This window comes from Phyllobates terribilis, unplaced genomic scaffold (genome assembly GCF_046119375.1).
Source record: "Phyllobates terribilis strain yellow unplaced genomic scaffold, ASM4611937v1 Scaffold_572__1_contigs__length_1044912, whole genome shotgun sequence".
Classification (NCBI taxonomy): Eukaryota; Metazoa; Chordata; class Amphibia; order Anura; family Dendrobatidae; genus Phyllobates; species Phyllobates terribilis.
Window position 1 is genome coordinate 213,267 of NW_027363332.1, and position 22,955 is coordinate 236,221.

General features: G+C 49.4%; 6 non-coding genes and 2 pseudogenes across 6 annotated transcripts; all 8 read right to left on the bottom strand.

Annotated features, from left to right (window-relative positions):
- Positions 1-9,837: 9,837 nt before the first annotated feature.
- Positions 9,838-10,028, bottom strand: LOC141233145 (U2 spliceosomal RNA). Its single transcript, XR_012299298.1, has one exon. It is a non-coding gene; the product is annotated as a U2 spliceosomal RNA (small nuclear RNA).
- Positions 10,029-11,143: 1,115 nt separating this feature from the next.
- On the bottom strand, positions 11,144-11,334 carry LOC141233146 (U2 spliceosomal RNA). Its single transcript, XR_012299299.1, has one exon. It is a non-coding gene; the product is annotated as a U2 spliceosomal RNA (small nuclear RNA).
- Positions 11,335-12,448: 1,114 nt separating this feature from the next.
- On the bottom strand, positions 12,449-12,639 carry LOC141233147 (U2 spliceosomal RNA). Its single transcript, XR_012299300.1, has one exon. It is a non-coding gene; the product is annotated as a U2 spliceosomal RNA (small nuclear RNA).
- A 1,112-nt stretch (positions 12,640-13,751) lies between these two features.
- Positions 13,752-13,942, bottom strand: LOC141233148 (U2 spliceosomal RNA). The gene has a single exon (XR_012299301.1). It is a non-coding gene; the product is annotated as a U2 spliceosomal RNA (small nuclear RNA).
- Positions 13,943-15,054: 1,112 nt separating this feature from the next.
- On the bottom strand, positions 15,055-15,236 carry LOC141233246 (U2 spliceosomal RNA). The gene has a single exon (XR_012299395.1). It is a non-coding gene; the product is annotated as a U2 spliceosomal RNA (small nuclear RNA).
- A 524-nt stretch (positions 15,237-15,760) lies between these two features.
- Positions 15,761-15,876, bottom strand: LOC141233303 (U2 spliceosomal RNA; annotated as a pseudogene).
- Positions 15,877-16,991: 1,115 nt separating this feature from the next.
- Positions 16,992-17,187, bottom strand: LOC141233256 (U2 spliceosomal RNA). Its single transcript, XR_012299405.1, has one exon. It is a non-coding gene; the product is annotated as a U2 spliceosomal RNA (small nuclear RNA).
- A 5,548-nt stretch (positions 17,188-22,735) lies between these two features.
- On the bottom strand, positions 22,736-22,829 carry LOC141233297 (U2 spliceosomal RNA; annotated as a pseudogene).
- Between the last annotated feature and the right edge of the window lie 126 nt (positions 22,830-22,955).

Here is a 22,955-nt window from a genome sequence, read left to right on the forward strand (position 1 = left end):
ACCTATTAAAATCTGGAAAATCTTTACCACCTTTTACTTTTGATTTCATCACGATTTCTCTTTTCAGCTTTTCCATTTTTGAGTTCCAAAAGAAGGTAAAACAGGTTTTGGTTATCTTTTTTAAAACATTAACAGGCGGGGGGAAAACCATGCTAAGATACAATAAAAGAGGTAAAATCACCATCTTTAAAACCAATACTTTACCCTCCATTGTAAGTCTCCTCATGTTCCACATACATATTTTCGTATTTACTTTCTGTGTAACTGTTTCCCAACTATTATAACCATCATTATTTTCAGTGAATGATATACCTAAAATGGAAATGGATTCGGAGACATTAATTGGTACATCACGTAAAATCATCCCCCCAACACTTAAAATGTTACACTTATTAAAATTGATTTTAAAACCAGAAGCTAGACAAAAGGATTGCACTTGATGGAGAGTGGCCGTAAGTGATGGTGCATCTGTACACAAGACCGCCACGTCATCCATGTAGCCTACAACCTTGGCCTCCAAACCACCGCTTCCAGGCAGAGGGACACCGCATATCTGTTTATTTTGGCGTATTGCACATAACATTGGTTCCAGTGCACAGATAAACAGTAAGGGGGACAGAGGGCATCCCTGTTTCACCCCTGACCGTAAAAATACCTCTTGTGTCTTAAAACCATTCACTAAAATCTTACTTGTACAATCCTTGTAAAATGCTTTAAGCGATAGTAAAAACCCTTCTGGTATGCCCATTTTCTCTAAAACTTTAAAAAGATAAAAGTGTGAGACACGGTCAAATGCTTTTTCAAAATCAATAGATAAAATCGCCATTTTCCCCTTTCTGTCTTTTACATCCTCAATACAGTCTTTCACTAAATTCAGATTGTCCCATATACTGCGCCCCGGCACCCCACACACTTGATTAGAATGAATAACTTTGCTGATGACTTCTTTTAGACGATTTGCACAAATTTTAGCCATTATTTTATAGTCACAATTTAAAAGTGTTATTGGTCTCCAGTTTTCTAATTTTGATTTATCACCTTTTTTGTATAGGAGGGAGACTTCACCTTTCTTCCAGGAATTTAATAAAACCTTATTATTAAAAACCTCAGTAAACAAATAAAACAAATCATCTTTTAAAATATCATAAAAACATACATAAAATTCTATTGGGATGCCATCAGGACCACAGACCTTTCCAGTTTTAAAACTTTTAATAGTTTTTAACACTTCTTGTTCCGTTAAAACTTGGGATAAAAACTCTTGGGATGCGGGATCTAAAACAGCTGTTAGTCCTTGCAGCGAATCATCCATTAATTTATTATCTATATTTTTTCCATTAAAAAGATTAGAAAAAAAAACCTCAACTTTACCCAGCATATTTTTTATATTATTCTCACCATCTATATGGTCAATTATCACTTTTTCTTTTTTATTTTTCCTAAAAAAATATCTGGAACACTTTTCATTTTCTTCTATATGTTGTACTCTAGAACGAAAAATTATCTCTTTTCCTTTTTGTTCTAGCCATTTTGAAATCTCTTCTTTTAAGTTTGAAATATCAACTTGTACATCTATCCCATTGTCTCTGAGCTTAAATAATGTTTGTAGGCGGGTATTTAAAATTCTATATTCTTCATATTTTTCTTTGGCTCTACATATACTCTTTTTAATAAAAAAGTCTTTTATTTTTACTTTCATTCTATCCCACCATACACTCATAGTCTCATTTGTTTTTTTCCCTTTTCTACATTTCCTATAAAACTCAATAAAATCTGATAAAATCTGCGGGTCGGTTAAAAGGGATACGTTCATTTTCCAGCTTTTCTTACCACATTTTTTGTTGTCATTTACTTTTATGGTAAAGGATAAAAGTTTATGGTCTGAAAATATATTAGTTAAAACTTCACATTTGGCAGGTATTGTTTTATCTGAACCAAAAATAAAATCAATCCTAGAGCTACAATTAGCATTGCTCCAAGTGAAACCGGCGTCCTCTGGGCTGTCACTATGACACTCTTTATATATGTCTATCAATTTAGCATCTTTGACTATATCATGTAGCATACCTGAGGTTTTATCGTAGTTCCTGCTTACAGAGCTGGAGCGCCGGTTTTCACCTTTTAAAACACAATTAAAATCCCCTGCTAAGATAAAAGGTTCAGAGTTATTAATAAATAATGGTAAAAGATCAAGCATTTCGGCTCTTTCATTTTTCTCTGGGGATCCATAAAAATTTAAAAACTGCCATCTAATACCATCAATAAAAGCTTTCACTAATAAAATACGACCTGGTAAAATTTCCTGAATAAAATCAATTAAAACGTTCCCTTTAAAAAGTATGGCTACACCCGCTGATCCTGCAGCATTCGATCCGGACCAGACAGATGGCCCACACTTCCACTCATCTTTATATTTTTGATATGACATTTCATGTGGGATATTACATTCTTGCAGAAAAAATACAGATGCAGTAAAACATGTAAAAAAATTAAAAAGAGCAGTTCTTCTCGTGTTAGATTTTATGCCTCTCACGTTGAGGGAAATACCTTTGAGTTCAGCCATCATTAGAAAATGTAGAAATTTTACTTAGGTAACTAAGAGCAACGGATTTACCTGTCCGATGAACCTGATCAGACCACTGGGCTTGCGCCTCCCTCCTCATCTGATAGTATCGTCACGAGAGTCTCCGTGGAGGAGGAAAGATTACCACATTTATATAAACCCGACGCTACACTGGCATAGCTCGGAGGGCTGGCTGGCAGAACCCGCTGGGTCTCCATTGGCTGGCCATGCAGTTCCTCATCAGGTGGGTCCCCGAGGGGTTCCGCCGCCCCTGTTTGACCTGTAGAAGGTCGTCCTATAGGAGGAGGTTGCGCACAAGGCAGAGCCTCTGACTCTTCAGAGGCAGCAAGATCCCGGTCCCCACCTGTAGCAGCGGAGACCGAAACCCCTGAGGGTCCAGCGTCCACGTCCCCTTCTGGAGAAGTGTCCATCTGTTCACCTCCTGCTGCCTCCTCCGAACCACCCTTTTTCTTTTTCTTAGGACCCACCTTTATCCACTCAGCGCCCTCAGCACTAGGAGACCCAGACTGGGCATGGGCTTCTGTGTCGGCCTTTTGTCGGTCCCTTTTGACCTTACCAGTAGTGCCCTTCTGCTCCTTCTCAGCCCTCCTTTTGGACTCCCGCAGGTCCTGCAGCCAGGTTTTGGGATTTGGTATTTTACCTGTCATAGACTCTGGAGACACTTCACTATTTGGTATGCCCTTATTGTCTCCAGAGGCTCCAGGTTGTTGTTCCTCCTCCTGAGGGGTGGTCTGATCTTTTGGTCCTTGGTCGGACGTCTTGGACTTCCCCTTTTGCTCATCTTCCCGAAATCTGTGAGGGCAAGAAAAATAAAAGTGACCTGGAGTCTGGCAAAAACTGCATTTCTTTTCCTTAGGGCATTCTTTTGTCTCATGTTCTTCACTAGCACAATTTCTACATGATACATGACAGTTTTCTTTTGAATGACCATAGCGCCCACAATTTCTGCAATATACTGGCATCCCAGAAAAGAAGAAATCCCCATTTGTTTGCCCAATTTTGAAACGGGCAGGGGGGAGCCGTATACCACCTGGTGTATTTGGATCTCTTGTACACTTCACAAGGAATTTCCACTTAGATGTCCATATGTTATATTCGTTTAATATCTTCCCAATACATTTAACACTTTTAAAATAAATTGCTAGAAATGACATTACTTCTGGAGCAGAAACAAAGGGCGAAAATATTTTTACAATAACCAGTCTTACCTCATCCAGGACGTGCTCAACAATTTGTATCCCTTTCAAAACAGGACTATTTTCAACTTTTTTTAAATTTTCTAGTACATCTCTAAAAATACCTTCTCCAGTGAATGTGATGTCATAGTCACCTCTTCTGGGATAATCCTGGATGGAGAGAATTTCATTCCTTTGTACACCAAGAAGGTTCCTGAGCACGTCCTGGACTACATACCCTAATTTCCTCATATCCGAGCCACCCGCCGTGAAGTGAACTCGGATAGAGTTTTTTAGCCTCGCATAAAGAGGCACGAGGTTAGGGTCAACCTCCATGGAAAAACGCAACAAGGTTGCAAATTGCAGCCGCTTGCAATCTGCGCTCCCAGTGTTCTTGCAGCGAAAAACACCTGGAAGCTGGGGGATCGCAACTCGTTACCCTGGGACTAAGCCCTCTCCCTAATAGCAGCAAGCAGGTTAAGTCCACCAAAGTGGACGATCCTGCCAGGCCAAGGAGAGGGGTACCCGAGTGCCCTTCAACCACAATCTCCTGCAATAAAGCACTTGATCGTAGCCAAAAGGCCGAGAAGCGATAACCAGAATTGGTTTCAAACTACGGAGCCACCCAAGGATCCTGAAAAGTCCATTTGTGGAGATGAGCTCCTGGACTCCCGTTAAGAAGACATGTTGTCAACCTCTAGATCCCTTACATGCCTGCACTTTTCGGCTTGCTGCTGCTGCAATCCACGCGTTTTAGATCTGCATAACTCCACCTCTTTAAACACAGCACCTTCACCCCCTGCTGTTCCCACCCGCCTCAACACCGTTGGAAGGGAGGAGAACCAATTAAGGCGGGGGGTGGGGTGGAACGAGCAGCTGTCTACCCTTAGCAGGAGGGCTCCTGATTACATACCTCTCCTGCTGCTGCTGCTGCTGCTGGCTGTCCAGCAGCAGACTGAAGGTGGCTGCTGCTGTGCACAGGTATATAAAGGCTCAGAGCCTATTATGACACGCGCAGCCAGCGTTCCATTGCCACATTCCATCTACTGCAGGCAGGATACCTGGCTGGCTGAATGTCGCTGAGAAGCTCACAGAGACCGCCATAAGCAACAGTTTAACAGAATGCCACAGACTAATCAACCAAACTTTTTGGGTTGGGTTCTCTTTTATAGTCTGCAGGCATTAAATGAAAGAAGTCAGTGTTCCAGCAGAAGGAGACAACGTTTCAGAAAAGGCATTGTAGCAAACCAAAAAAGAAATTTTAAGCGCAGCAGAGTAACCAGCGCACATACCTGTTAGCTCAGGTGAGTTTAAAAGGCTGCTGTTGATAACAAGGGCATTTGCTAAATAGATGGTGTGTGTGCAACAATATACTGAAAGGTCAATTATATTGTGCAGCTTATCTCACCACCTGTAGTTGACGCGCCCCCTGGGACATATTCCTTTTTGAGGGGAATACCCGGCACCGGATCAGATGGGGGGTTGTAGTCTCCGAGCGGCTGTGACCCGGCCCGTGCCCAGGGCGTCAAGCTCAGTGTTATGTGGCAGTCCTACAGATGTTATTAAGAGTTCTTTTGTGTCGACTACGCCACCCGTTGTGATGCGGTCACTGTGGCCGCCGCTGCAGCAGGGTCCGCTGAGGCTGATGGTGGGTGCGCAGCTTGGTGGGATAACCCCCAACGGGAGGGGTATAGCCTCAGAGGGGACAGGCGCAGAGGATGGGGGTTGTGGTGGTGTAGTGCAGACGGCAGTGAAGACAGAGTCGGGTTGTGCAGTTAAGGGTGTTTACTTACTGCAGATGTTGTACTGGTCACTCCAGCTGCTAGTGACCACCCGAGCCGTGCTGCGTCCACCAGGTCCTGGATCCAGCCAACCCCCAAACAAGTCCGGAGCGTGGCCCTGAGCTCTCTTTCTGTCCCGTTCTCTGGCCGTCCCCACCAGTAATCCACCTAGGTCCAGCTCCCTCGGGCCTTCTGTTGGGACACCCTTGGCCCTGGGTTCCCTGACCCTTCATGTGGTGTGCCTTCGGGGTGGATGTGATGGGTGACCGTGGCAGACGCTGCCCACGGTCTCCGGTCTCTGGCTGGGGAATGTTTTTACCCCCACCAGCTTGGGTTCCGGTACCCTGATGCCGACTCTTCACCCGGTGCTTTTAGTTGGGATCTCAGAGTCCTTCTCTTCTGTGCTCTGGGTCTCTCTCTTTTCTCCTCTCTCACTCTGGGTCTTTGTCTTTCTTCTCTCCTCTGCTCCTGACTTGTTCTCTGCAGCTGACTGACTCTCTGCATCTGATCCTCTGCATCTGACCCTGATCTTAGTTGGTGCCCACCTTATATACACCCTCTATGTGTGAGCTCAGGTGACCAGCACCCAATGAGCTCCTATCTTTACCCAGGCTGCTCCCCCTATCTGCCCCTACACTACATGGGATGTACCACCCCCCTCCCACTCCAGCCAGGAACAGACTCGGTCGTACCTGCACATTTCTAAGTGGGAGTACCGTCGGCCTGTTCCCCGGAAATGGGATGTGTGTAGTGCATGCAGCCTACCGAGCTCAGTTCCACTCTCCATCCTTGCCCGGGAGTGGAATATCACACCTCTGGGTTGAGGTGCAATACTCCTGTAGCAGCCGAATCCTCAGGGTGCTACATTCCCCCCTGGTAAACCACAGCACGTCCTCGGGCTGTAAAGACAAAAACACCAAAACATACAAAAAAAATTTTTTTTTTCATATAAACATAATAAAACATATAAAACATTATATATATAAAACTTTTCATATAAACATTCTCGTCGTCTCTTGTTTCAGGTTCCTCCTCCGGACACTGTGCAACGTGTGTCCGGGAAAAGTGCGACAGTCTCTTAGAAAAACTGGTTTTACTATAAAACCGGTAGGGGGCGCTTTAGGACGCGCAACTATATACAGGGGAAGTTGGCCGCTCTCAGTCCTCGGCCAGGTAGAGGGAAGGGGATGGCTGCTCACAGTCCTCAGCCTGTGGGATTAAGGGGTTAACGGGTAAACAGTTCACTCAGCTGGTCCCAACGGGGACTATATATATGTAGCAACAGTTTCAGTTTCTTTATACCCCGATTGGGTAACTATTTACATCACTTCTCTGCCGCACTCAACGGCGTCTTCCTCCTGCTCTTTGCTTGTAGCTGGTTGTAACTTCAGACCCGTCCGGCCATGTGAGCTGGCTGAACAAGTCCTCCCCCAGGTGTGGCACCCTTGGTTTTACGGGCGCGGGCGCGGTGGTGGTGGCGCCCGGGTTGCCCAGGCCTTGCGGCCAGGCCTGGGGCACCTGGAAGGTGAAGGGCACCGTTAATACGGCGGCGCCCTGGGCTACCTGGCCTTGCGACCAGGCCGGAGGCTCCGCAGAGGTAGGGGGCGCTGTTGGTGTTGCGGCGCCCGGGAATTCTAGGCCCTGCGACCAGGCTGGTGGTACTTCCTGCTTGGTCACGCTCGGGGTCGAGGCGTGTGACGTCACAGGGGTCGCGGCGGCGGCTTCCGGTTTAGGCCTAGTCTGCGTCGGTGACATGGCGTTTTCGGGCACAGCAGGGGGACTTTCGGACTCTGCGACGGGGAGCTGGGGCAGGTAAGCGGTGTCACGGCTTGGGGTATAGGCGTCCCCTTTACCTGCCTCCACTCGTTCGGCTCCCTCCTCGGCGCCGTCTCCGGCCTTGGGTCCTCCCGCGCCATCCTCAGAGGCGGTCTCCTTCCTCATCTCGGCTGGCGTGCTCCGGGTCTTGGTTTCAGCTTGCTGGGCCATCTCCCGGCTCCATTCCGCCAATATCTCGCGCTGTACCCGGGCCATCCTCCGTGCGAGGCCCTCCAGGGCAGTCTGTGCACACTCCCGGTCTCGGGGGAGCTGTGCAAGGACCTCCACTAGGCCTAGTGGGGTCGTGGTGTCCAGCAGGCTCCTGACCAACGGGTCGGTGCTGCTCTGCTCTTCTTCCAGCAGGCTCCTGGCCAGCGGGCCGGTGCTGCTCTGCTCTCTGGACATCTCCGGGTGAGCTTCTCTGCTACTCCTCTCCAGGCTTCTTGCCTCCGGGTGCGCTCGCTCCAGACTGCTCCAGGCGGCACCCATCTTCGCTCTCTTCTTTCGTCTCCTCCCACTTCGAGGGCGGTCCCGGGGCAACTCGGTGACTGTCAGCTCCAGGGGTAGTTCTTTCACGCTGACAGACACCTCCAGCATCACAGTCTCTGTTGGTGGGGGCGGTTTCCACTTTTGGCGCCATTTTCTGTCCCGGCCCACGATGGGAGGCGGCCTCTCGCACTCCTTTGGCACGCCCATAATGGCGTCCGCTGCTCTTCCAAGGCGGGAAATCTTCGGATTTGGCGGGAAGCGTTGCCCAGTGGCGGGAAACTCTGCAGATGGCGGGAACAAGCTGGAAATGGCGGACAATCGGCGGGAAACGACCTGTGATGGGGTCCGATGGCGTGGACCCTCCGGAACCGGCGGGAGACTTCTTTCTGAGGTAAACTTGCACTTTTCTTCAGGCACGCAGTACCCGGGTGTTGCGGGCACGTAATCCTGCCGACTACGCCAAAGTTGACGCGCCCCCTGGGACATATTCCTTTTTGAGGGGAATACCCGGCACCGGATCAGATGGGGGGTTGTAGTCTCCGAGCGGCTGTGACCCGGCCCGTGCCCAGGGCGTCAAGCTCAGTGTTATGTGGCAGTCCTACAGATGTTATTAAGAGTTCTTTTGTGTCGACTACGCCACCCGTTGTGATGCGGTCACTGTGGCCGCCGCTGCAGCAGGGTCCGCTGAGGCTGATGGTGGGTGCGCAGCTTGGTGGGATAACCCCCAACGGGAGGGGTATAGCCTCAGAGGGGACAGGCGCAGAGGATGGGGGTTGTGGTGGTGTAGTGCAGACGGCAGTGAAGACAGAGTCGGGTTGTGCAGTTAAGGGTGTTTACTTACTGCAGATGTTGTACTGGTCACTCCAGCTGCTAGTGACCACCCGAGCCGTGCTGCGTCCACCAGGTCCTGGATCCAGCCAACCCCCAAACAAGTCCGGAGCGTGGCCCTGAGCTCTCTTTCTGTCCCGTTCTCTGGCCGTCCCCACCAGTAATCCACCTAGGTCCAGCTCCCTCGGGCCTTCTGTTGGGACACCCTTGGCCCTGGGTTCCCTGACCCTTCATGTGGTGTGCCTTCGGGGTGGATGTGATGGGTGACCGTGGCAGACGCTGCCCACGGTCTCCGGTCTCTGGCTGGGGAATGTTTTTACCCCCACCAGCTTGGGTTCCGGTACCCTGATGCCGACTCTTCACCCGGTGCTTTTAGTTGGGATCTCAGAGTCCTTCTCTTCTGTGCTCTGGGTCTCTCTATTTTCTCCTCTCTCACTCTGGGTCTTTGTCTTTCTTCTCTCCTCTGCTCCTGACTTGTTCTCTGCAGCTGACTGACTCTCTGCATCTGATCCTCTGCATCTGACCCTGATCTTAGTTGGTGCCCACCTTATATACACCCTCTATGTGTGAGCTCAGGTGACCAGCACCCAATGAACTCCTATCTTTACCCAGGCTGCTCCCCCTATCTGCCCCTACACTACATGGGATGTACCACCCCCCTCCCACTCCAGCCAGGAACAGACTCGGTCGTACCTGCACATTTCTAAGTGGGAGTACCGTCGGCCTGTTCCCCGGAAATGGGATGTGTGTAGTGCATGCAGCCTACCGAGCTCAGTTCCACTCTCCATCCTTGCCCGGGAGTGGAATATCACACCTCTGGGTTGAGGTGCAATACTCCTGTAGCAGCCGAATCCTCAGGGTGCTACATAGTTATTTAGGTGAAAGCTCCAAAATGCTTGCCTAATATGTCTGTTTATCCAAAAGGAAGTAAAAAGGGAGAGCTAGAAAGATAGCATTGCATCACATTACATGGCAATGCAATGCACAGTTGCTGAAGTTGAACCAAAATGAGCTTGTAATCTGGCTTCTGCAACTTTGAACATGAAAAATCCAATGAGGAGAAGAAAAGCAAAGCCAAAGAGTCCATCCCAAAATCCGACAAACAAGCAAAATGAACAAAAAACATTGAATTCAATTCTTTCTGATTTTAGAAACTGCATTAAAGAAGGGGTGCACCGGTCCTGGAGATACTGCAATACCAGGTCAATGCGTGGAGTGGACAGAGCAAGCTCTTTTTCCATCTCCCTGTTCTAAAAATCCATTTAATATATGGTCCCCAGATAGGGGACGTATCAGATATTAAACTGATAAGAACAGATACTACACTTGATCTTAGCCAAAAGGCCGAGAAGCGATAACCAGAATTGGTTTCAAACTACGGAGCCACCCAAGGATCCTGAAAAGTCCATTTGTGGAGATGAGCTCCTGGACTCCCGTTAAGAAGACATGTTGTCAACCTCTAGATCCCTTACATGCCTGCACTTTTCGGCTTGCTGCTGCTGCAATCCACGCGTTTTAGATCTGCATAACTCCACCTCTTTAAACACAGCACCTTCACCCCCTGCTGTTCCCACCCGCCTCAACACCGTTGGAAGGGAGGAGAACCAATTAAGGCGGGGGGTGGGGTGGAACGAGCAGCTGTCTACCCTTAGCAGGAGGGCTCCTGATTACATACCTCTCCTGCTGCTGCTGCTGCTGGCTGTCCAGCAGCAGACTGAAGGTGGCTGCTGCTGTGCACAGGTATATAAAGGCTCAGAGCCTATTATGACACGCGCAGCCAGCGTTCCATTGCCACATTCCATCTACTGCAGGCAGGATACCTGGCTGGCTGAATGTCGCTGAGAAGCTCACAGAGACCGCCATAAGCAACAGTTTAACAGAATGCCACAGACTAATCAACCAAACTTTTTGGGTTGGGTTCTCTTTTATAGTCTGCAGGCATTAAATGAAAGAAGTCAGTGTTCCAGCAGAAGGAGACAACGTTTCAGAAAAGGCATTGCAGCAAACCAAAAAAGAAATTTTAAGCGCAGCAGAGTAACCAGCGCACATACCTGTTAGCTCAGGTGAGTTTAAAAGGCTGCTGTTGATAACAAGGGCATTTGCTAAATAGATGGTGTGTGTGCAACAATATACTGAAAGGTCAATTATATTGTGCAGCTTATCTCACCACCTGTAGTTATTTAGGTGAAAGCTCCAAAATGCTTGCCTAATATGTCTGTTTATCCAAAAGGAAGTAAAAAGGGAGAGCTAGAAAGATAGCATTGCATCACATTACATGGCAATGCAATGCACAGTTGCTGAAGTTGAACCAAAATGAGCTTGTAATCTGGCTTCTGCAACTTTGAACATGAAAAATCCAATGAGGAGAAGAAAAGCAAAGCCAAAGAGTCCATCCCAAAATCCGACAAACAAGCAAAATGAACAAAAAACATTGAATTCAATTCTTTCTGATTTTAGAAACTGCATTAAAGAAGGGGTGCACCGGTCCTGGAGATACTGCAATACCAGGTCAATGCGTGGAGTGGACAGAGCAAGCTCTTTTTCCATCTCCCTGTTCTAAAAATCCATTTAATATATGGTCCCCAGATAGGGGACGTATCAGATATTAAACTGATAAGAACAGATACTACACTTGATCTTAGCCAAAAGGCCGAGAAGCGATAACCAGAATTGGTTTCAAACTACGGAGCCACCCAAGGATCCTGAAAAGTCCATTTGTGGAGATGAGCTCCTGGACTCCCGTTAAGAAGACATGTTGTCAACCTCTAGATCCCTTACATGCCTGCACTTTTCGGCTTGCTGCTGCTGCAATCCACGCGTTTTAGATCTGCATAACTCCACCTCTTTAAACACAGCACCTTCACCCCCTGCTGTTCCCACCCGCCTCAACACCGTTGGAAGGGAGGAGAACCAATTAAGGCGGGGGGTGGGGTGGAACGAGCAGCTGTCTACCCTTAGCAGGAGGGCTCCTGATTACATACCTCTCCTGCTGCTGCTGCTGCTGGCTGTCCAGCAGCAGACTGAAGGTGGCTGCTGCTGTGCACAGGTATATAAAGGCTCAGAGCCTATTATGACACGCGCAGCCAGCGTTCCATTGCCACATTCCATCTACTGCAGGCAGGATACCTGGCTGGCTGAATGTCGCTGAGAAGCTCACAGAGACCGCCATAAGCAACAGTTTAACAGAATGCCACAGACTAATCAACCAAACTTTTTGGGTTGGGTTCTCTTTTATAGTCTGCAGGCATTAAATGAAAGAAGTCAGTGTTCCAGCAGAAGGAGACAACGTTTCAGAAAAGGCATTGTAGCAAACCAAAAAAGAAATTTTAAGCGCAGCAGAGTAACCAGCGCACATACCTGTTAGCTCAGGTGAGTTTAAAAGGCTGCTGTTGATAACAAGGGCATTTGCTAAATAGATGGTGTGTGTGCAACAATATACTGAAAGGTCAATTATATTGTGCAGCTTATCTCACCACCTGTAGTTATTTAGGTGAAAGCTCCAAAATGCTTGCCTAATATGTCTGTTTATCCAAAAGGAAGTAAAAAGGGAGAGCTAGAAAGATAGCATTGCATCACATTACATGGCAATGCAATGCACAGTTGCTGAAGTTGAACCAAAATGAGCTTGTAATCTGGCTTCTGCAACTTTGAACATGAAAAATCCAATGAGGAGAAGAAAAGCAAAGCCAAAGAGTCCATCCCAAAATCCGACAAACAAGCAAAATGAACAAAAAACATTGAATTCAATTCTTTCTGATTTTAGAAACTGCATTAAGAAGGGGTGCACCGGTCCTGGAGATACTGCAATACCAGGTCAATGCGTGGAGTGGACAGAGCAAGCTCTTTTTCCATCTCCCTGTTCTAAAAATCCATTTAATATATGGTCCCCAGATAGGGGACGTATCAGATATTAAACTGATAAGAACAGATACTACACTTGATCTTAGCCAAAAGGCCGAGAAGCGATAACCAGAATTGGTTTCAAACTACGGAGCCACCCAAGGATCCTGAAAAGTCCATTTGTGGAGATGAGCTCCTGGACTCCCGTTAAGAAGACATGTTGTCAACCTCTAGATCCCTTACATGCCTGCACTTTTCGGCTTGCTGCTGCTGCAATCCACGCGTTTTAGATCTGCATAACTCCACCTCTTTAAACACAGCACCTTCACCCCCTGCTGTTCCCACCCGCCTCAACACCGTTGGAAGGGAGGAGAACCAATTAAGGCGGGGGGTGGGGTGGAACGAGCAGCTGTCTACCCTTAGCAGGAGGGCTCCTGATTACATACCTCTCCTGCTGCTGCTGCTGGCTGTCCAGCAGCAGACTGAAGGTGGCTGCTGCTGTGCACAGGTATATAAAGGCTCAGAGCCTATTATGACACCCGCAGCCAGCGTTCCATTGCCACATTCCATCTACTGCAGGCAGGATACCTAGCTGGCTGAATGTCGCTGAGAAGCTCACAGAGACCGCCATAAGCAACAGTTTAACAGAATGCCACAGACTAATCAAACAAACTTTTTGGGTTGGGTTCTCTTTTATAGTCTGCAGGCATTAAATGAAAGAAGTCAGTGTTCCAGCAGAAGGAGACAACGTTTCAGAAAAGGCATTGTAGCAAACCAAAAAAGAAATTTTAAGCGCAGCAGAGTAACCAGCGCACATACCTGTTAGCTCAGGTGAGTTTAAAAGGCTGCTGTTGATAACAAGGGCATTTGCTAAATAGATGGTGTGTGTGCAACAATATACTGAAAGGTCAATTATATTGTGCAGCTTATCTCACCACCTGTAGTTATTTAGGTGAAAGCTCCAAAATGCTTGCCTAATATGTCTGTTTATCCAAAAGGAAGTAAAAAGGGAGAGCTAGAAAGATAGCATTGCATCACATTACATGGCAATGCAATGCACAGTTGCTGAAGTTGAACCAAAATGAGCTTGTAATCTGGCTTCTGCAACTTTGAACATGAAAAATCCAATGAGGAGAAGAAAAGCAAAGCCAAAGAGTCCATCCCAAAATCCAACAAACAAGCAAAATGAACAAAAAACATTGAATTCAATTCTTTCTGATTTTAGAAACTGCATTAAAGAAGGGGTGCACCGGTCCTGGAGATACTGCAATACCAGGTCAATGCGTGGAGTGGACAGAGCAAGCTCTTTTTCCATCTCCCTGTTCTAAAAATCCATTTAATATATGGTCCCCAGATAGGGGACGTATCAGATATTAAACTGATAAGAACAGATACTACACTTGATCTTAGCCAAAAGGCCGAGAAGCGATAACCAGAATTGGTTTCAAACTACGGAGCCACCCAAGGATCCTGAAAAGTCCATTTGTGGAGATGAGCTCCTGGACTCCCGTTAAGAAGACATGTTGTCAACCTCTAGATCCCTTACATGCCTGCACTTTTCGGCTTGCTGCTGCTGCAATCCACGCGTTTTAGATCTGCATAACTCCACCTCTTTAAACACAGCACCTTCACCCCCTGCTGTTCCCACCCGCCTCAACACCGTTGGAAGGGAGGAGAACCAATTAAGGCGGGGGGTGGGGTGGAACGAGCAGCTGTCTACCCTTAGCAGGAGGGCTCCTGATTACATACCTCTCCTGCTGCTGCTGCTGGCTGTCCAGCAGCAGACTGAAGGTGGCTGCTGCTGTGCACAGGTATATAAAGGCTCAGAGCCTATTATGACACGCGCAGCCAGCGTTCCATTGCCACATTCCATCTACTGCAGGCAGGATACCTAGCTGGCTGAATGTCGCTGAGAAGCTCACAGAGACCGCCATAAGCAACAGTTTAACAGAATGCCACAGACTAATCAAACAAACTTTTTGGGTTGGGTTCTCTTTTATAGTCTGCAGGCATTAAATGAAAGAAGTCAGTGTTCCAGCAGAAGGAGACAACGTTTCAGAAAAGGCATTGTAGCAAACCAAAAAAGAAATTTTAAGCGCAGCAGAGTAACCAGCGCACATACCTGTTAGCTCAGGTGAGTTTAAAAGGCTGCTGTTGATAACAAGGGCATTTGCTAAATAGATGGTGTGTGTGCAACAATATACTGAAAGGTCAATTATATTGTGCAGCTTATCTCACCACCTGTAGTTATTTAGGTGAAAGCTCCAAAATGCTTGCCTAATATGTCTGTTTATCCAAAAGGAAGTAAAAAGGGAGAGCTAGAAAGATAGCATTGCATCACATTACATGGCAATGCAATGCACAGTTGCTGAAGTTGAACCAAAATGAGCTTGTAATCTGGCTTCTGCAACTTTGAACATGAAAAATCCAATGAGGAGAAGAAAAGCAAAGCCAAAGAGTCCATCCCAAAATCCGACAAACAAGCAAAATGAACAAAAAACATTGAATTCAATTCTTTCTGATTTTAGAAACTGCATTAAAGAAGGGGTGCACCGGTCCTGGAGATACTGCAATACCAGGTCAATGCGTGGAGTGGACAGAGCAAGCTCTTTTTCCATCTCCCTGTTCTAAAAATCCATTTAATATATGGTCCCCAGATAGGGGACGTATCAGATATTAAACTGATAAGAACAGATTTTTTGATTGAAGCTGCATCCAAGGCACTGAAAAATGTGACCGAAGTCACACCAAAACAGCGCACGAGGCGAGGATTCATGTGGACCCTTCCCGGAGGAGAGGGTCCCCAATAAACCATCCCCATCCCTCCGAGCCAGAAGGCCACAGCGAGGGTCAGGGATCTCCGATGCTCTCCCTAGCCGAAGCCGGAGAAGAGCCGTTTTCGTGCTCCCAGCTTCCATCTAGGCTGCCACCCTAGTGGAGCTGGAGCCTGTGTTGGTTTCTAAGCCCAAAGCTGACCGGACCTCCGACCGGGTTTATAAAAATTCCCCTTCCTAGCCCGGAGGCCAGGAATAGGGGGGGTTGCTCAGAAAGTATGATTGGCAAAGGTGCGGCGTGCTACGAAGCCAAGTCTTTCTGGGGTTCCCAGTCCCAGTAAGCTTGGACTCCCACCAGGGCGCCTACTCCTGGGGCACATTGCTCCAAAGCCCTCACACTTACCCAGCCTAGTGACTTCGATCCTGGAGGGCCATGTTTTCCATCAGATAACTCTATGAGCCACCTGGCGTACTAACAAGTGCACCAAACCAGTGTGTAATATGCATCAATTTACTAGGGCAGCCCAAGGACAAAACTGCCTTTTCAAAAGATACTACACTTGATCTTAGCCAAAAGGCCGAGAAGCGATAACCAGAATTGGTTTCAAACTACGGAGCCACCCAAGGATCCTGAAAAGTCCATTTGTGGAGATGAGCTCCTGGACTCCCGTTAAGAAGACATGTTGTCAACCTCTAGATCCCTTACATGCCTGCACTTTTCGGCTTGCTGCTGCTGCAATCCACGCGTTTTAGATCTGCATAACTCCACCTCTTTAAACACAGCACCTTCACCCCCTGCTGTTCCCACCCGCCTCAACACCGTTGGAAGGGAGGAGAACCAATTAAGGCGGGGGGTGGGGTGGAACGAGCAGCTGTCTACCCTTAGCAGGAGGGCTCCTGATTACATACCTCTCCTGCTGCTGCTGCTGCTGGCTGTCCAGCAGCAGACTGAAGGTGGCTGCTGCTGTGCACAGGTATATAAAGGCTCAGAGCCTATTATGACACGCGCAGCCAGCGTTCCATTGCCACATTCCATCTACTGCAGGCAGGATACCTGGCTGGCTGAATGTCGCTGAGAAGCTCACAGAGACCGCCATAAGCAACAGTTTAACAGAATGCCACAGACTAATCAACCAAACTTTTTGGGTTGGGTTCTCTTTTATAGTCTGCAGGCATTAAATGAAAGAAGTCAGTGTTCCAGCAGAAGGAGACAACGTTTCAGAAAAGGCATTGTAGCAAACCAAAAAAGAAATTTTAAGCACAGCAGAGTAACCAGCGCACATACCTGTTAGCTCAGGTGAGTTTAAAAGGCTGCTGTTGATAACAAGGGCATTTGCTAAATAGATGGTGTGTGTGCAACAATATACTGAAAGGTCAATTATATTGTGCAGCTTATCTCACCACCTGTAGTTATTTAGGTGAAAGCTCCAAAATGCTTGCCTAATATGTCTGTTTATCCAAAAGGAAGTAAAAAGGGAGAGCTAGAAAGATAGCATTGCATCACATTACATGGCAATGCAATGCACAGTTGCTGAAGTTGAACCAAAATGAGCTTGTAATCTGGCTTCTGCAACTTTGAACATGAAAAATCCAATGAGGAGAAGAAAAGCAAAGCCAAAGAGTCCATCCCAAAATCCGACAAACAAGCAAAATGAACAAAAAACATTGAATTCAATTCTTTCTGATTTTAGAAACTGCATTAAAGAAGGGGTGCACCGGTCCTGGAGATACTGCAATACCAGGTCAATGCGTGGAGTGGACAGAGCAAGCTCTTTTTCCATCTCCCTGTTCTAAAAATCCATTTAATATATGGTCCCCAGATAGGGGACGTATCAGATATTAAACTGATAAGAACAGATTTTTTTTTGATTGAATATATCTTTTATTAGCACAAAAAATAAGTTAACAGACAGTGTACAGTGCCGCAGCCCAGTACACACAGAATTCTACATCATATTTACATAGCATGAGGATACGACGCACTAACCAGACACATCACACCCCTATGCTACACAAAACACTCAATCTGAAAGAAAAAGCATGTCAATCAATACAGTACGACGAACCGTGATAAGGGATGGGGATTGGGAAAAAGGGGATGGGGAGGGGAAAATCACAGGCCCGAAGCTTTATTGAAAGACAAGACACATAAGGGGAGAGGGGGAGGAGGGGTTTAGTCCTCGTCCTCGTCCTCCGGACCGTCCATGATGGAATAGTCTCTGAGCAGGCTGTGGATCAGCCTGCGGCAGTCCTGGATGGACATCCTCTCCCTCCTCAAGATGAGCCGGTTCCTGGCGACCCAAACGGCATCCTTGAAGCAGTTCATAAGGCGCCAAGCCTCCTGGATGGCTCCGACGGTATGAACCCCAGGGAAGAGTCCGTAAAGCACAGAATGGTGCGATAGGCTCGCCCTGGGGACAGAGTTCCTCAGGTCGTCCTCAAGTGCAGTCAATAAGCGCTGTGCAAATCCGCAGTCCCAAAAAGTGTGCAAAGATGTTTCCTCCACGAAGGGGCACCTTGGGCAGTACCGGGTCTTGCACAGGTTCCGGGCATGCATGAATGACCGGACGGGCAGTCCGCCCTGAATCGCCATCCACGACAAGTCCTTGTGCCCGTTCGTCAGCCTGTCAGACGACACATTTGTCCACACAGTCTCCAGCGTGTCCTGGTGAAGTCCTGTGATGTTCTCCACGTCATCCTTGGCTCTGATTAGCTTGTGGATAGTTTTGGGCTTCCACAAGTCGGGCTTGAGTCCCTCCAGTTGATGCTCCCCCACAAATCGAACGACGTCTCCGTAGAACCATGGCGTCGTCCAGTTGTAGGGGAAGGAGCTGTCCCACTTGTCCCAGCCGAGTCGCCTCCAAAGAGGAAGCAGGAAGAAGCGAGACATGGACCTGCCCGCGGAGCCATTCTTGACTTGCAAAGTCCGGCGGACACAATCACACACAAAAGAGGATCGCAGGAGGGTGGGGATATCTGGAACGCCCTTCCCACCCTTGCGAGGCTCCTTGTACATGACGGCCCGCCTGACTCTGTCCATCTTGGATCCCCAGACAAAGTGAAACACTGTCCTGGTAATGGCCCTGCACACAGTGACGTGTGGGGGCCAGGCCTGCGCCGTGTACTGCAAGACGGGCAGGACCTCATTACGCAGGACGAGTGCCTTACCCTCACAAGTGAGGTGTCTGAGGCTCCAGAGTCCGATCCGTTGCTTCACCTTGGCCAAGCGTTCTTGCCAGGACTTGAGGGCCGCTCCTTCCTTCCCGAACCAGACTCCCAGCACCTTGAGGAAATCCGGTTGAATGTTGAAGGGGAAGGGGGCGGAGGAGGCCGGCTGCCAATCCCCGAAGAGCATGGCTTCCGACTTCCTGCAGTTGACTTTGGCCCCTGAAGCCCGGCCGAACCTCTCACACGTCTGGACGAGGGCGTCGACTGAACCACGATCAGCGCAGAAGACGGTGACGTCGTCCATGTAGAGCGAGCACTTGACCTCGTGTCGTCCCGGACCCGGTGCGGTGATCCCTCTGATCTCTCCATTCTGCCGGATAGCCTCTGCGAAGAGTTCTATAACACAAACAAAAAGAAGAGGTGATAGAGGGCAGCCTTGTCTGACCCCAGAGAGGACAGGGAAGGGGTCAGTCTTCCAGCCGTTCACCAACACCGAGCTGTGGATATCAAAATACATCAGACGGACATACGAACAAAACATGTTACCCAAACCTAACCGGTGCAGAGCTCGGCCCATGAACTCGTGGGAAACCCGGTCGAAGGCCTTCTCCTGATCCAAGGAGACCAGGGCCGCGTGTGCGCGGCGGACCTTGATGTACTCGACCGTGTCCCGCACGAGAGCGAGGCTGTCTGCGATGCGACGTCCAGGGATGCCGCAGGTCTGGTCCGGGTGGATGATCCGTCCGATGACCGTCTTAAGTCGTGTCGCCATCGTCTTGGCCAGGATCTTGTAGTCCACGTTGAGCAGAGTGATGGGACGCCAATTCCTCAGGTCGCACCTCTCTCCCTTCCGCTTGTACAGGATTGTGACCATTCCTTCCCTCAAAGATGGAGGCATTCTACCCTCCACCACCATCTCCTCGTACAGGTCCAACAGGTCCGGACAGATGAGGTCTCCCAGCGCTACATAGAGCTCCGCTGGAAGACCATCACTGCCCGGGGTCCTGCCGGTCCTAAAGGATTTAGCGGCAGAGAGCAATTCGCCCACCATCAGAGGTTTGTCCAAGGCTGCCGTGCCTGCAGGATCAAGATGGTTAGTGATACCTGACAGGAACTTATCAGCAGCGTCGGGGTCGGTAGTCTTGTGGGAGTAGAGTTCGCTGTAGAAGTCGCTGACGACCCTCATCACGTCCTCCTTCCCACGTCGCATGTTTCCGCTCTCGTCTCGCAGCTCGTTCAGGGGCGTGTGACCGGCATGAAGTTTCCTGAAAAAGAATGAGTTACATTTCTCACCCTTCTCCAGATTCTCCACTTTGGAACGGAAGATGATTCGCTTGGACTCCTCCTCAAAGTGCCTTTTCAGGCTCTTCTTGGTCTCCTCCAGCTCCTCCCTCACGTCCCAGCCGCAGTGAAGAAGGTCCTGCAGCGACCGCAGCTCGCGCTGCAGCCCTCTGAAGTCCCTCCTCTTCTCACACGCCTGTTGTCGACCCTTGGCCTGAAAGAAACAGCGAAACTCAAGTTTAACATATTCCCACCAATCAGAGACTGTTTGGAAGCTACCCTTGTAGGACTGCCACATTGCGTAGGCTGCTCTCAGCTCCTCCACGACTTCATCCTGAGCCAGCAGAGCACAATTCAGCTTCCAGGAGCCGGGGCCGGACGGAAAACCGTCGCCGAGGACACCTTGTAAGTGAATGGCTCTGTGGTCGGAGAAGAAGCAGGAGACCATCGAGTGCCTACTCTGCCTGACTGCCCGAGAGGTGAACACAAAGTCAATCCTGGAGCGGAGTGAGCCATCGGGTCGGCTCCACGAATAGTTCGTGGAGCCTCTCCCCATGGAGCCCACCACGTCCTGAAGAGAGGCCTCGGTTACCATCTCGATGAGCAGCTTGGACGTGATGTCCAACTTGGCAGATGTGCCAGAACTACGACCGTCCTCCTCGATGGGGCAGTTGAAATCCCCGGCCATCACTAAGGTCCTGGTGGTGGCAAGCTGAAGCTGCAGGGTCTGGAAAAGCTCCAAACGCTCATTCTTCAGTGGGGACGCATACACGTTGATGAACCTGACAGGTTCTCCCGCCCAGTTGCCATCTACAACAAGAGCCCTGCCGCAGATGAGCTCCTGGACGGACTCAAGCGTGAATGCGCCCCCCCTGATCAGAATTGCGACCCCCGCAGACTTGCAGTCACCCCCACCGGACCAGTAGGATGGACCGTGGGACCACTCCCTGGCCAGATGTTTGAAGGACCTAGAGGAGGGAAGGGAACATTCCTGCAACATATAAACATCACACAACTGGGAAGTAAGGAAGGCATAAATAGTCTGACGTCTGAACTTGTCCTTGATGCTCCTGACATTAATGGAAAATAAGTTAATATTAGCCATCATGTAGGGAAAAAAGAAAAAGTTAGCGCAGGCAATACACCTTAGTTACCACTCCGGTCGGGTGGTCCCTCGTCGGTGTTGACTGCTGGTGACGGGATCACCAGCAGGCCCTCTTCCTCCATCTGGTCAAGCAGCGCGGCCTCAATCTCGGCGACCACCAGTTCCTCCTCTTCTGGCTCGGCCACCAGGGTCTCAACCATGTGCTCCATCTCTTCTGGCTCAGGGAGGGTATCCTCCTTTTCGCCTACGAAATCCAGAATCTTCTTTTTGGAGGATTCAGTAGCAGGGCTGTCCTCCACCTTCCTCTTTCCCCGGGTTGGAACTGGGGAGACAAGAAGGGGAAAATCCTCCTCGGAATAGATAGCGGCGGGTGGAGGAAAGGTTAATTCCACCGCTACCATGGTCTGGGGAGGGAGAGTGGCTGCCGGGGCAGGGGAAAGGACACCTGCTGAGGAGTAGGGGAAGGAGGAAGAGGAAGAGGAATCCTCAGCAGGGGTGGCCGGGGTGGGGGGGGATTGGACGGGGGTGGCAGGGGGAGGGATCGAGAGAGGGGTGACAGAACTCTTACCCTCCTTTGACTTTTTCTTCTGCTTCGGAGCTGCTGGGACCGTCGCTGGGGCTTTGGCCACCGACTCCTTGACCGCTTTGGCCTTGGTCATCTCGGCCTTGGCCGCTGGGGCCTTGGTCGTCGCGTCCTTGACCTTCACAGGCCTGGTCGTCGGGGCCTTGTCCTCCGTAGCTGGGGTCGTCGCAACCACCGATGCCCAGGATCTCTCACGCCTGGGGCAATCCTTGTACAGATGAGCCGCCAGCCCACACAGGTTGCAGGACGTCTTCTTCGGGCAGTCCTTCGAGCTGTGTCCCGTCACTCGACAAATCCTGCAGGCATCCTCCTTGCAGTCCTTCATCTCGTGGCCGTTCTTGCCGCATCTCCTGCAGTTCCGCGGCATGTCCGGGTAATAGATGAGGCCGTAGGAGTTGCCCAGGGAGAATGTCGGGGGCAGGTGCCGAAGTCCGTCTGAGTACGCCAGGTCCCTGTGAAGTCTAACGGTCACTGACCACTTACCTGTCCAGAAGCCGAGTCCATTCAGGATGTGAGAGGGTTCCTTCACAACCAAACAGAAGCGTCTCAGGAAGGTACAGATGTCTTGGCCTGGGGTGTGCGGGTTGCGCATGGAGACCGTGATCCTCCTTTCATCCCTCTGGATAGGGCAGCTACCTGTAAAGGCAGAGAAAGAATTATCCGGTCCTTTTGCGCTTACCATTTCCCAGAACCTCCTGCAGGTGTTCACAGTGGCGAAGGTGACGAAGAAGATCCCCGTCAAGAAGGTCTGGATGCTGAGGGTGTCCGACCTGGAGAAGCCTCGATCCAGCAGCATCTTCTGGCAGAACACGTCCGAGGACATGTCCGGCACCCTCCCATCCACTTCCTTCAGCTTCAGGGCCACCGTCTGCCGCATCCATGGCTCCAGGGCTGGAGCTTCGTGGCGGGGCTTCTGGGGTCCCTTCTGCTGGCCAGTCGTGGAGGCAGAGTCCTTGGGGTCAGAATCGGCTCCTGGCTGGGCCCTCCTGGCTGTCCCCAGCTCCAGGCTCTTCTTTTCGGCCTTCCTCGCAGCGCTTGCCATGGCTTTCCTCCTGCAGTTACTTCTTGGAGCTGGATCTGGAACTCTTCCCGGAATGGGTGGAGCTATGCAGATTCTTCTCCCGTCGTGTTCTGGACAAATTCCCCGAAAGGTCTTTGTCTCGATGATTTTCTTCCTCGAAGATTCCACAGGACAGCCCGATTCTTCTCCGAGTCTTCGTCTTCTTCTGGATTCTTTAGAGCTTCTTCCTCCCACCGATATCCGCCTTCGTTCTCTGATGTCAGCTGGGCTCCGAAGCTCTTCTCCTTCCGAGTTTGATCGCTCTCGTCAAGTGTAGATCGTAGCTCTTGTGTTCTTAAAAGAACAGATACTACACTTGATCTTAGCCAAAAGGCCGAGAAGCGATAACCAGAATTGGTTTCAAACTACGGAGCCACCCAAGGATCCTGAAAAGTCCATTTGTGGAGATGAGCTCCTGGACTCCCGTTAAGAAGACATGTTGTCAACCTCTAGATCCCTTACATGCCTGCAC